The sequence below is a fragment of the Silurus aristotelis genome (genome assembly GCF_946808225.1).
Source record: "Silurus aristotelis genome assembly, chromosome: 4".
NCBI classification, from domain to species: Eukaryota; Metazoa; Chordata; class Actinopteri; order Siluriformes; family Siluridae; genus Silurus; species Silurus aristotelis.
Genome location: NC_139577.1, coordinates 27,395,383 through 27,408,429, shown reverse-complemented (window position 1 = coordinate 27,408,429; position 13,047 = coordinate 27,395,383).

Sequence of the window (13,047 nt, the reverse complement as noted above, 5' to 3'; positions counted from 1 at the left end):
CATTGTGACAACATCTACTGTGAAAAACACCTTTCCATTAACACTGTAATGAACCCAAACATAATCACTTTCATTCATTTCATTCATTATTGTGACTAGGATTTATTTATTGAATGTACATGTATAATTTTAAAACCATGATAAACACATTAATAATCAAAGATATAAAATTACAACATTGCTGGCAACAGTTTTTTGTCATTAATTATATAAAAGAAGTGCTGCCAGAAATTGACAAAAATAGCCATCAATATAACAACAATTATACCAACTGTTACTTGTGTATATAGATTTATAGTTCTTATATGGTAGTTTCTTTCGGCTTCTCCCGTTAGGGGTCGCCACAGCGGATCCTCCGCACGTTTGATTTGGCATATGTTTTACGCTGGATGCCCTTCCTAACGCAACCCTCCCCAATTTATCCGGGCTTGGGACCGACACTGAGAGTGGCTGGGGATGGTTCCCTGACCGGGAATCGAACCCGGGTCGCAGCGGTGAGAGCGCTGCATCTTAACCACTAGACCACCAGGGGACCTATTTATAGTTCTTATATATTTTATTTAAATAAAACTATTTTTTTTTTATTATTATTATTTGAAACACAAAAAAAAAAACAGAACAAAATAGAAAACAAAAACATGCAACATAAGTTTTTTTTTTTTTTTTTTTTATAAATTATATAAATATATGTATTTTTTTAATTAATTTCTTAGTTTAAGACCCAATGTTCATTCTATACTAAGGCTATACAACTATTCATTTATCTATATTATTTAGTTTTTAGGTATTTTTTTTATCTGAAATTAGTGCATATATTATTTACATACATACAATTAAAAACTTTGTGAGATTTTTTTTTTAAGATCACCCACTACTAATGAATAGTCATAAGCAGACCCTTGATATTTATTAATATTCATCAGGCAATTCCACAGCTGCGGCTTATTAATTGCATTTTTGCTGGATTCTGATGCAAAGTGTTGGAAGTGCAGGCAGGATTTAGGATATTCAGAAGAATACTGTTAACAGAACAACAGTAAATTAGCAGAACCTGGGCTATAAGCTGCAAATGATTTAGTAGTATAACAGTATGATGTCTCTGGATAAATAGACTTAAATGCTGTAATATGTAGTTTAATGACAGCTAAATCAGCTGTCTAGTAGCATATTAAACAAAAACTATGTTGCACTTCCAATAAGCAAAATTAATAATAATAATAATTAAAAAAAAAGTCACTTGTTGCTGTACTCAACCAGTATTATAAAATCAAAGATGATAAAAAACACAAATTAATAAACCTTTAAGAACCCTATGCTGTAAATTCTGTCCTGACCAAAATGTTATTGTTATTTGCTTCTTTACAGGAAGAATTTCTCAAGGCTTTTTTCACTCCTTTTTTCAAGGTAATTTTGAAGATCAAATCAAACGTTCGGTGACTAAAAAGTTGTGTAAAAACTGCGCTGAAATTGCACTTGATAGCAAATGTATCACTGCAGTTCCTCGATATTAGCTGGAGATGTGGAGCAGTTGTTTTCATTTTTTTAAGCTTTTTGGTGAATGTCAGTAAAAAAAAATTTATTAAACAAAACAAAAAAAATAATAATAAAGACCTTATAGTACTACCTGTTATATATATATATATATATATTCCTGTGTTTGTGTGAACCTGTTTTGTGGCCCGTGCCTTATTCTGACCCAAGGTCGACTCCAGATCTCACCCAGCCCTGACCTGGAAGACATGCTTACTGAAGACACTGAATAAATGGTATGCTGTGTTAGTAATATTTTTACAATTGATCATGCTATTGATTTTTTTCTACACATTCCAGGCATGCACATCAATTCCAACGGTGTTTGTGCACCAGTATCAGCATATCAAGTGTACTATCTTTTCCCTCTGTAGACTTACTGTCTTTGGATGAAAGCAAATTCTGGCCACAGTGGTCCAAATACCTTCATGTTTCTTGATTTATTTGTTCGGCACAAGGTTTAGGGCATGCTTTATGGGACAACCGTTACAGACAGAGTGCTGGCAAACGAGCCAACTGGCACTGCCAGGGTTCACTCATGAACAGATGAGTTTGTTGTCAGGCACAGCAGCTGAGAGGAGTCTTTCAGTCTCATTAATTTCACTGAAGCCTTCAGTAATGCATGCAAGTCCATTTTATTACCAATCTCGTGGTTCAGGGACACAGAAGGGTACACGCACTCAATGCTTAATGATTTTTTTTTTGTTAGTTTCAGATCAGATTGTTCTGGGTCTACCTGTGCACTCAAAGTAATTAAGCTAGTAGTGGTTTCATTGCCACAAAACATTTGTTGCCAGCTACCATTTGCTTCAGATGAATTGAGGATTGGATGAAACAACGGAGAGATAAATGCATAGATGGATGAATGAATGGATGATTAGATGTGTGGATGCTTACATTGCTAAATAGTTTTGGTGACTCGATGGGTGGATATATGCATGCTTTAATAATAGTCTTAGATGATCTATTATGAAAGGATGCTTACATTCATGGATGGATCAATAAGTAGTTTACTGGATGCTTGATGCAAAGAATGTTTGTTTCAATGAATACCCTTGAATGACTGAATGGATTGATGGATGGATGGATGGATGGATGGATGGATGGATGGATGGATGGATGGGGGAGTGACTGATTGCTTGTCTAAATGAATGGGTGAATGGCAGATGCTTGAATTCATGCTTGCACTGATGATAGATGGCTGGATGGATAAATGAAGGAATAGATGTAAGGATGGTTGCTTATATTAATTAAATTGTTCAGTTAATGGATTGCTGGGTGAGTGGATGACTGCACATTTGAATGAATGTTTTGATGAACTGATGATTTATTTTTTTTATTGATGATAGCTTGCTGGTTGGCTGGATAGATGTAAGGTTGCCACAGATAGAATGCTAGATTGATTGATTAGCAGAATGGATAAATAAATAGATTTATTTATTGATATATGCAGGAACAGTCTTAATTAATAAACATATGGATGGATGGATGGATGGATGGATGGATGGATGGATGGATGGATGGATGGATGGATGGATGGATGGATGGATGAACAGTTGCATTTATTCTCTTCACTAAAGCATGCAAATCCAAATATGTCTTTGAGATCAGGTATACAAGGTCATTGACACTGAGAACCTCTCCAATGGGTATTGAATAAAATGCATTAAATATCCATTTCATTACACACTGTTAGTTCAGGGACACAGAAGGACACACCTTTATATATATTTACAGATATATATGTAAAGAGAATGACTTTTTAGTCATAGAAGATTTATTAGAGATGGGTCCTTAAATGAATGGATGGATTTTTGGACAGATTGCTGAACGGATGCCTCCTCAATTGAATGTTTGCTATTATAATAGAGTCTTAGATGTTTGTGTTATTTACTTCTAATAATTCCTTTAGCTACATGTCATTCATTCTATTGAGATTTCTTCTGGCAGAAACTCCTCATATCCGCATAAATAATTAACACTTTATGATAGAGTCATATAAAAAAGGCAAACTCTCTTTGCCAAAGGCACTATATCTACATATTGATGACAGTTGAGTGCAATTGTTGTTATAGTGGTGCAGGTGTTTGTGTGTACATGATGGCTCAAAGAGTGGTGAAAGTATTCAGCTGAGACAAATATTGTTACTAGGCTTAACAGCTCTCAAACTTACTAATGAATCACTCTGTTATCATTTCACTCACAGTGCCTATTGGGGCAGAGGTGAAGAAATACTTGCATAAATGTATTGCATTTATGTACTTTCAATTTAACTTTATTTAAGTAATGTCCTAATAGGGAAAAAAGTAATAGATGCAGGGTAAAGGATTTCTGGGAGGCCCAACCGCCGATTGTTTACTACAGAGACACAAGCAATATTATCTGTCATGATAGAAAAATATTTTGATTATGCTGCTGAGACTAGACTTTGAAGATGTGTCCAGAATGGCTGGAGGAGCACATGGAGGACAGAATGCAAGCTGAATATTTAATAATATTGTAATAAAAAAAACAAAAAAGAAATATAAAAGGAAGTTGTTAAGTTGTAAGTTATTTTATTTATTTAAAATCTTTCTTATCTGCTGTTTTAAATGGAGAGATGTTTCCACTGTTAATAATTGTAGATGGATGGATGGATGGATGGATGGAAAAATGTATAGGAGTTTTAGATGCTCATTTGGATGCTTGAATGAAGAGATTAATGGATGGGTGTACATTTGCTATAATGCATGATTCTTTAATGCATTCTCAGATGACTGGATTACTAGTTCTAAGTTGCTTAAATAGATGCTTACCTTGACAGTGGCCCTAACTTTAATGAATGACTGGATGCTTGGATGAATCGTATGGTTGGATGGTTGATTAAATGGATTCAAGTTTTGAGGGTGTTATTAGATTATTGGTTGGTTAGCTTTTCTGGTACATAACTACTGGTAATTCAGCCATTATAAAATTTATTTATCCAATTGGATCATATGGGTTTAAAACAATGATGGCATGGTGTTTATTTTTATATTTTATTAAGAAATTAATATCCTGAGAATGCAAGATAATTTCTTCCAAATAATTAAATTAAGAAAGACACAATTACATTTCACAACATATAAATACAATGGCATTGTTATCTTGCAGCCACAATATAACAATTTGTAACCTTGAAATATTATATTGTAGGCTTAGTTTAAAACTTCATGATTATCACTTATTAAAAAAAAAAAACCCACCATACCACCCCAATGGCTCCATAAACTTGGTGGGGATTTTTTTGTGCTGGTTTTCTTGCTCCTGCACAGTTTTTTTTTTTTTTTTTTTTTCCCAGACAATGTTTTTGTATAAATAATCAAATCATATTCACTCTATTTTCTCTGTCCCCTGTCAGCCGCTTCACCTTCTTTTTCACCGTATCATTTCTTTCGTAAGATATATTAGATAGTATCGGGCAAATTTTAGGTGAGTGTTCTCCTCAGGGAATCCACACTCGCACAAAACCACACACGCACGCACGCACACACTCACACACACACACACACACACACACACACACACACACACACACACACACACACACACACACACACCAATACTCTCACCATTGTCAGTGGCTTGTCCCACATAAAAAATTCAGAAGCACCTTTAAATAAGCCTGTGTGTATATATATGTGTGTGTATATACATGTTTATGTTCATTTGCATGATTAGGTGCATCTGGCAAACCAATAATTCCAATACCAATAATCGCTAAGGCGCTACTGTATCACTTTACGGTAAACACATTACATGCAAGACTTTTTTAATCTGGATTATCTTTCTTTCTAATGAGGCACATCTGTTTCAAATAAACGCATTGTCCCCATGCAACTGTAATTGTAGCAAATGTAATTAGTCTAAATTTTAAAGCATGCAGCAGAGTGCTATTCCATCAGTGGACCCGGATACATGCCCCGGGGGTTAATCGAAGCCGTGTGGGGATTTTGGAGTTTGGAACATTGCCCTTAACCTCTTTTTCTGACAGCAGAGGAAGTTATTATTGCAGCCCAGCCTTACAACATGCTAATTAACAAGGCAGGATATTGTCTGAGACAAAAGACAAAAATGTATCTGGTTAAGTGTAGAAGCTGCCAAACGAACACTTTGATGCATGAGATAGAAGATCTTGATGCCACTTTCCAGAGACCTTATTTACCTTATTTATTTAAAAAAGTTATATTTATGATTGCTTCAATGTGCTGCAAATGGATCCAAGGTGAATTCCACGAACAGGACAAAAACTGAAAGGAAGACTAAATCAATCTGCTCTCTACCCATCAACCAGAATTAATCGATTGCGGTTTTACTTTCATTCAGCCGGCTGCAGCAAGACTGAGTTACAGGAACATGTACTTCATCTTGAAAGTGGCAGAAAGTAAACGGTTAAAAAAATATAAATAAATAAATAAATAAATCAGCTTTTGTGCCATATTCAGCTGGCCAATTGAAAATAACAGAGAGGAACGAGGTACACTATACGTTGTCAATGTTCTATGATGGTAAATGATGTTAACCTTCGTTCACTCTTTCGCATTTCATGCCAGGCTCTTAAATAGGCCCCCACCTGAGTTGGGTGTACTTGCAGTGCTGCCAGCAGTGAATTTTATTTTAATATCCCATGTCATGAAGTTGCATTAAATGTCAGATTGTAATATATCTTCCTGGGGTGAAAGTATATGAGCGCACACAGGGATTCAGAAGAAAGTCTGTTTAACTCGCATTAAATAATAATAAAAAAAAAATCTCACACAAAAGAGACAATTTTAACAAAGGCACAAGAACCAATGTCTACAGCTTAACTATAGCATTAACAATTTACTTCAGTGATATAGTTGACAGCTGAACACTAAGCTTTTCTGCTTTTTGCATTAAAAGTAGTTTATAAATAAATTAGAATCCAATTCTGTTGGCACTTTAACCAATTTACTGGAACATATAGGCTTCTGGTAGTGGTTACTTTGACCTCACTCAGATTTTTATTTAGGTAAATCTCTTTGACAGGCAAAGGTGGGACCTCTGAGTCACATACATTTTTACCTATTTTGAGTTATGAACGATTAGCAAAATTTTTATGAGGCCAGTTTTGAGCTGTCTATTACAGGGTAGCCTAGATGCTATAACGTAGACAGTATGCTATAGCAAAATCATTCGCAAGTCTCTTTATATTGTGTTAAACTTTGAGCAGTTCACTGGTCATTCATTTCATATCAGTGATAAAGGTTTTGAACAAATACAATAAGCATGCTCATCGATTAATAAGTGATTTGTTCAAAAGTAATTTTTTTTTATTCTGTTGTAATCTGCTGTGATGAAAAAGGAATAAAATACTGCTTTTTTTAAAAACACTTTTGCATGTTTCCAGTGTCTCATTTCACAACATCCTTTTTAACACCTGATAATTTTTTCTGCAATTGAACTCCTTAATGCGTTTGATTTTTCACGTATGATACTGGTAATGAAACGCAGAATATATATAAAAGTTTGTTTTTCTATTTCTGAATATGCTATACCGTACATGTTCTCCAAAAAAAACATCTTTGCCCACCCTTTGCATTTACAACTGTGTCATACCTCTTTCATAGCTCCTTTGCTTCTTTTCACTTCTTTAACTTGTAATGGTCAGCACCAACTTTTTCAGCCATTCTGTTGTAGCTTTCTGGTGTGATTGAGATCCTGGGTCCTGTTGCATGACCCAATTTCAGCCAAGCTTTATGTGTCAGACACATGGCCTCACTTAAGAATTTGTTGGTGTACAGAAGGGTTGATTGTCGACTCAATGACTGCAAGGTGCCCAGGTCCGGTGACTGCAATACAAGCACAATCATCCCCCCTTCACAATTATCAAGCCAAGTCAAAAAGCTTTTATTGTCATTTCTACCAATATATAGCTGACTCAGTACACAGTGAAAATAGACAACATTCCTCCAGAACTCTGGTGCTACATAAAACAACAACGTGCTACAACACACAACATAAAAAGCTACAAAACAGAACACAGAGCAAGGACTAAATTAAGTGTCTTTGCCACATAAAGTGCATCATGTGCAACCGAGTGCAAACAGTGCAGACATACAACACAAGACACTCTGGGACAGATACAAAAAACACAAGATAGCGCTGACTAGTAAACCTACTGTATTTACTGATTATACTGTAATGTGCAAAAGAGGACTATAAAGGACAATAAACAGGAGAGTATATGTAAACATAAACACAGTGCAGTGCAAAAACAGCAGTAGCAGCAGTCGAGAGGTGCAAAAACAGCATGTAAACAATATAATATGATTAAATATAAATAATAAATGGTGGTGGAATGAATGGAGATGAGTAATGAGTGTGTGTTGAGTTTGAGTTTAGCTCTGAGTGTTGAGAAGCCTCATGGTTAAAAGGAAAAACTGTTGGCCCCAATTCAGAACCTCTTTCCTGATGGCAGGAGGGTGAAGAGAGTGTGTGGGTGAGAGACTTCAATGATATACTCAGCTGTCTTCACTATCCTCTGTAAGGTCTTGTGATCCGAGACGTTGCAGTTCCCAAACCAGGCAGTGATGCAGCTGCTCATGATGCTCTTGATGGTCCCTCTGAAACAAAGGGCTTTCCAAAGGCCGTCATGTCCCCTGCTCTGAAAGTGGAGTTTCTTTTTTTTCAGCGGCGCATGCACTTTTGTGGTCATCCACGACTTCTGGTTGGAGCGTGTAGTGATGGTCTTGGAGATGGTCACATCATCAACGCACTTGCTGATGTAGCTGGTCACGGATGATGTGTAATCCTCCAAGTTGATAAAATCGCCATTGTTTGTAGACTCCCTAAACATGTCCCAGTCAGTGCACTCAAAACAGTCCTGAAGAGCAGAGATGGCCATTTTTAAACCTGCTGGCCAGGTTTTTACCTGTTTCAGAACCGGTTTAAAGCTTCTCATGAGCGATCTGTATGCTGGAATTAGCATAACAGAGATGTGATCTCATCAGCTAAGGTGGGGGCGGGGCTCCGCACGATGCGCGCCAGGGATGTTTGTGTAAACAAGATTCAGCGTGTTCACCCCTCTCGTTGCAAAGTCCACATGCTGATGGAGTTTAGGGAACACAGTCCTGAGATTTGCATGGTTGAAATCTCTGGCGATAATAACAAAATTCATTGGGGTGAGCATTCTGCAGGTTGCTAATAGCCCCATAGAGTTAACGCAGTGCCTCCTTTGCATTAGTGCTGAGGGGAAATGTACACTCTGGGAATGAAAGCTGTGGTGAATTCCCAGGGTAAATAATATGGCCTGCATTTAACAGTCACATGCTCCACTAGCGATGAGCAATAGCATGAGACAAGCACCATTCCATGTTGATATAAACACACACGCCTTCATAGCGAGTCTTACCGCACAAAGCTACATTTCTTTCGGCACGAAACATGGCTAGCCCGTCTAGCTTGATGGCGGCGTCCGGAACTCTGCTGCAGAGCCACGTCTCCGTGAAAACGAAGATGCAGCAGTCTCTAAACTCTCGCTGCGTGGTCCGCCGGAGTCGGATGTAGTCAAATTTATTGTCCAAGGAGCAGACGTTTGAAAGTAGAATGGACTGGTTTGCCGGCCGGCTAGGGTTAGCCTTTAGCCCACTGGAGAAAAGTCGGGCTAATGAGGCTAAAAGCACCATTTTGAATCTGGAGAGGCTGCTGCGAGCTACTGCCGCGCCGCCATCTTAGATCTTGATCTTGGATCGTAGATCTTCAATAATGCTTGACAGTTGTCAGCGCTGTGCATGATTGCCAAACATCTTCACTTTGGTCTTCTCTTATCAAAAGGGCATTTTCCGAGAAGTCTTGTGGTTTGTTCAGATGCAATTGCTGATGATCATTTAATTAAGTCATATGATTAGCAGCAACTCAATGCTACTTAGCCTCTTAAATCCTATGGATGCAGTAAAGGTGTTCTTATTTTTTCAAACATAAATTGTTGTTTTTACCCAATTTTAAGACCATATAAGGACCAGACATTTCTTTATTATGATATACTGATACGTAAAACCATAACATTGTGTACTTTCATTTTTTTACACTACTCCACATTTTGAATATTTAATGATTTTGTATTATAGCTTCCCAATTGAATGTAAAATGTGATATGTTAACAGCTAAACATCATATATGCCTAATCTTTTCTACTGAAGCATGTGTTAAAATGGCACACTGATGAATTTGATCTGAAAGGTGTGGAATCCATGTTAGCTCAAGGGTACACTGCAATTACCTTTATATTTTCTGGCATTTTGCAGATGCCCTTACAGAAAAAAGTGAAAGGGAGACATGCCAAATACTAAAAAACTCTGAGAATTCAGAAGAAAATTCTGAGATTCTGCTATTCATGTCATAAATTGTATTTTAAATAAACAGAAAGGTGGAAAACTGTGTGTGTGTGTGTGTGTGTGTGTGTGTGTGTGTGTGTGTGTGTGTGTGTGTGTGTGTGTGTGATGTGTGTGTTCATGCTGGATATTTTTGTGCACTCTTTTTCCCTGTGGACAAAAGCAATGTGAAAATGACATGGTAGGATATTCCCCAATGTTCATTCAATCAATATTGCAATATCACACTGATTCCCAAGTCTATCATTTGAGTAAAGTAACATGTCTCCAGACTGTTGTTTACAGTTGGTAAAGCCATTTCAGGAAAAAAAAGAGATTGCCCTCTGAGGACGATTCTTATCCCCTGTCTCTCATTACTGTTATTAGTTTTCACCTATCCACCCCGATAATGTTAATAATGTATTACATTGATTAATATGATGGTCAGAATTTGTGTGACAGGTGAATTTTTCTGTTAAATTAACTTTAAGAGAAATAAAAAGGGAGTAGGGTTAAGTAATGATTGTTTATCTGTGATATCATCGAGATCTTGTTTTGTGACGATCATACAACATTAAATAGAAAATAATAAAAAAAAAAAAAAAAGGTTGTAATGAAATGTAGTTTATTAATTATTTTAAAAAGCCATCTGTGCCAAACTGTTGTGGTTACAAAAAGGAATAAACCAATTGTCTTTTTTCATTATAATCCAAAATATAATAGCTTATTAGTGTAAATACAATAGTTTTTTAGTATAAACCAAATTACGCTTCTCTGTTATTGATTATTTTCCAGTAACAACATAGTGTTTTATTCAATATTTATTCTCTTTCCATTTAGAGCATTAAGGTTACTAATAAATGATATTTGCTTTTATGTATGCATTATTGTCAATATATACTTAACTGGGCAAGATAAAAATGTAATAAAAATATGCAATTCATTGTTATTAAAAATAATAATTTGTCATTGTCAGGAAAAAAATAGATATGTCAACCCAAGCAATGGGTCTGTTTTAAATCCAGTTAAATGCTATCTTGAACATGAGTTCTGCACCTATATATACTGTTTTACTGCTCTGTTATTGCTCTGCTGCATTGTCCCAAATTTCTCACTTGCTATCTTCATTTGCACTCTTCATTCGCACATGTCCTATTTCCTGGTTTAGGCTTTAGTAGAATACTCATGAGTGCTCTCTTTGTACCCTTAATTCACCCTTTGGCAATGCATGCATCAAACTTGGTTTCAGTCTCTTTTCCAAAACAATTGAATTGTGCGATTGAACACAACATGGTGCATGCGGCTGCATTAAAGCCATTGATTAAGAAAAAAAATCAAATAGAGTCCTATTAAGTATGTAGTTATGAATTATTATTAAGGCTCTGAATGAAAGCTTTCACCAGTCATTGCATCTAATTATTTCTTTGCTTGTTGCTCCTAGAAAGAATTCTTACCAGTATGAGAGTCAATAATTACACATACTTATTTTAACACCCTCAATCACTTGCCTACTATATGATTTGTAAAATGTAGTATGCCATTTGAGATTTGGGATGGGGCCTGTAGCAGCAGATTGTAACCAGCAAATATTTCTTTGTGGTTTTATTTGTGCAGCTTCAAACGCCCACTATCTTATGTCTGCATTTGTGCACTTGTGCTGATTCTCCTTCCAAAAAAAGCTTTGAATTGGTCATGTACATCCTTGTTCCAAACACACATGCTGCTTAAAATGTTCAGAAATGTGGTTCCCAAACATTTTCCCAACACAGATCCACAATATCTGTGGCAATGTTTATGATATTGGACATTTTGTAAAAAAGGGTCAAGTCAGAATGAATACATTATCAATTGAAATGAACTTGTCTCACATTAAAAACTGAATTGTAGCACAGTAAAATTCTTACAATGATGTGGTCAAGTTCAACACCATGTACACCTTTAAAATGGTTAATTCATTTAAGAACCTAAAATGCAGCAGTTAATATAGACTCTTATATTCCATTTGATTTCTGAGACATTTTTGTAATTCTCTGAAATATACTATACGGACATTTTTTTATGACTTTTCCAGCCATATATGTTTCTTTCCAAAAACTGTTACCACAACGATGGAAGCAAACAATTTTCCTTTCACTTCAACTCAAAGACCCAAACCTGTTCCACCATGGCAATTCCCCTGTGAAAAAGCCAGCTCCAAGAAGATATGGTTTACATGGGTTGGAGTGAAAGATCCTGTGTATGCTGCTATAGAGCTCTCAACCCTTTGTAATACCTTTTGGATGATTTTGAACACTGATGGCACCCCAGGCCTCCTCACCCTATATTTATATATATATTTACCCTTTATTAACACCTTTATAGCTGAATGAGCCTCAATAACCATACTCCAAAATCTAGTAAAACACCTACAAAGAAGCAAATGGGGAGTAAATGTGGAATGAGATGTTCAAAAACAACATACAAAGCAACATCTAAAAATAAAATTCGCTACACCAAAGATTATTTTCTTTTTATTTTTACTCTGAAAGTCTTTGTGATATGGATATTGGATTGTGATATCTTCACCCCAGCTCTGTTGGTGTTCTTTTATTCTCCCTTACAGTTTTTCTCCACACAATAAGTTTGATGTCTGGTTGTTAGTACATCATTGGTTTCTTTCTTCTTCAGGCTATTTTATATTTTGTTGTTTTGGCTATAGCCAAATGTGCAATGAGGCCTCTTTTCTCAGCTTCAAAAATGGCTTGCGATTCTCCCGCAGACTTGAATCTTAAGTCTCTGAATGTAAAAATGTGTGGATTCAAACTAAATTGTCATGTTGTTTAACACATATAGTTGTAAATATCAGAAAATTAAATGTGGATTTCAATCTATCATTTAATTTAATTGCTTTCAATCCAAGATGTCTTCATGTCTAGCAAAATGAAAAGCAAAAGAACTGGCTTTTCTCTTTTAATATTTTCGGAGGGTAATGTATTTCTGTAAAACCAATTTCTTAAATTAAAATTAAACTGTTTACCCAACTGTTCCTGTTTTACTTACAGAAGCAGTTAATAAAGTGGATTTTCCTCATAATTATCCCATATGTGATATTTTATAGTGTTAATGACTTCAATATATTATTGTAAAACAGTAGCAAATAGTAAAAATGAAATGATTTACTTGATTA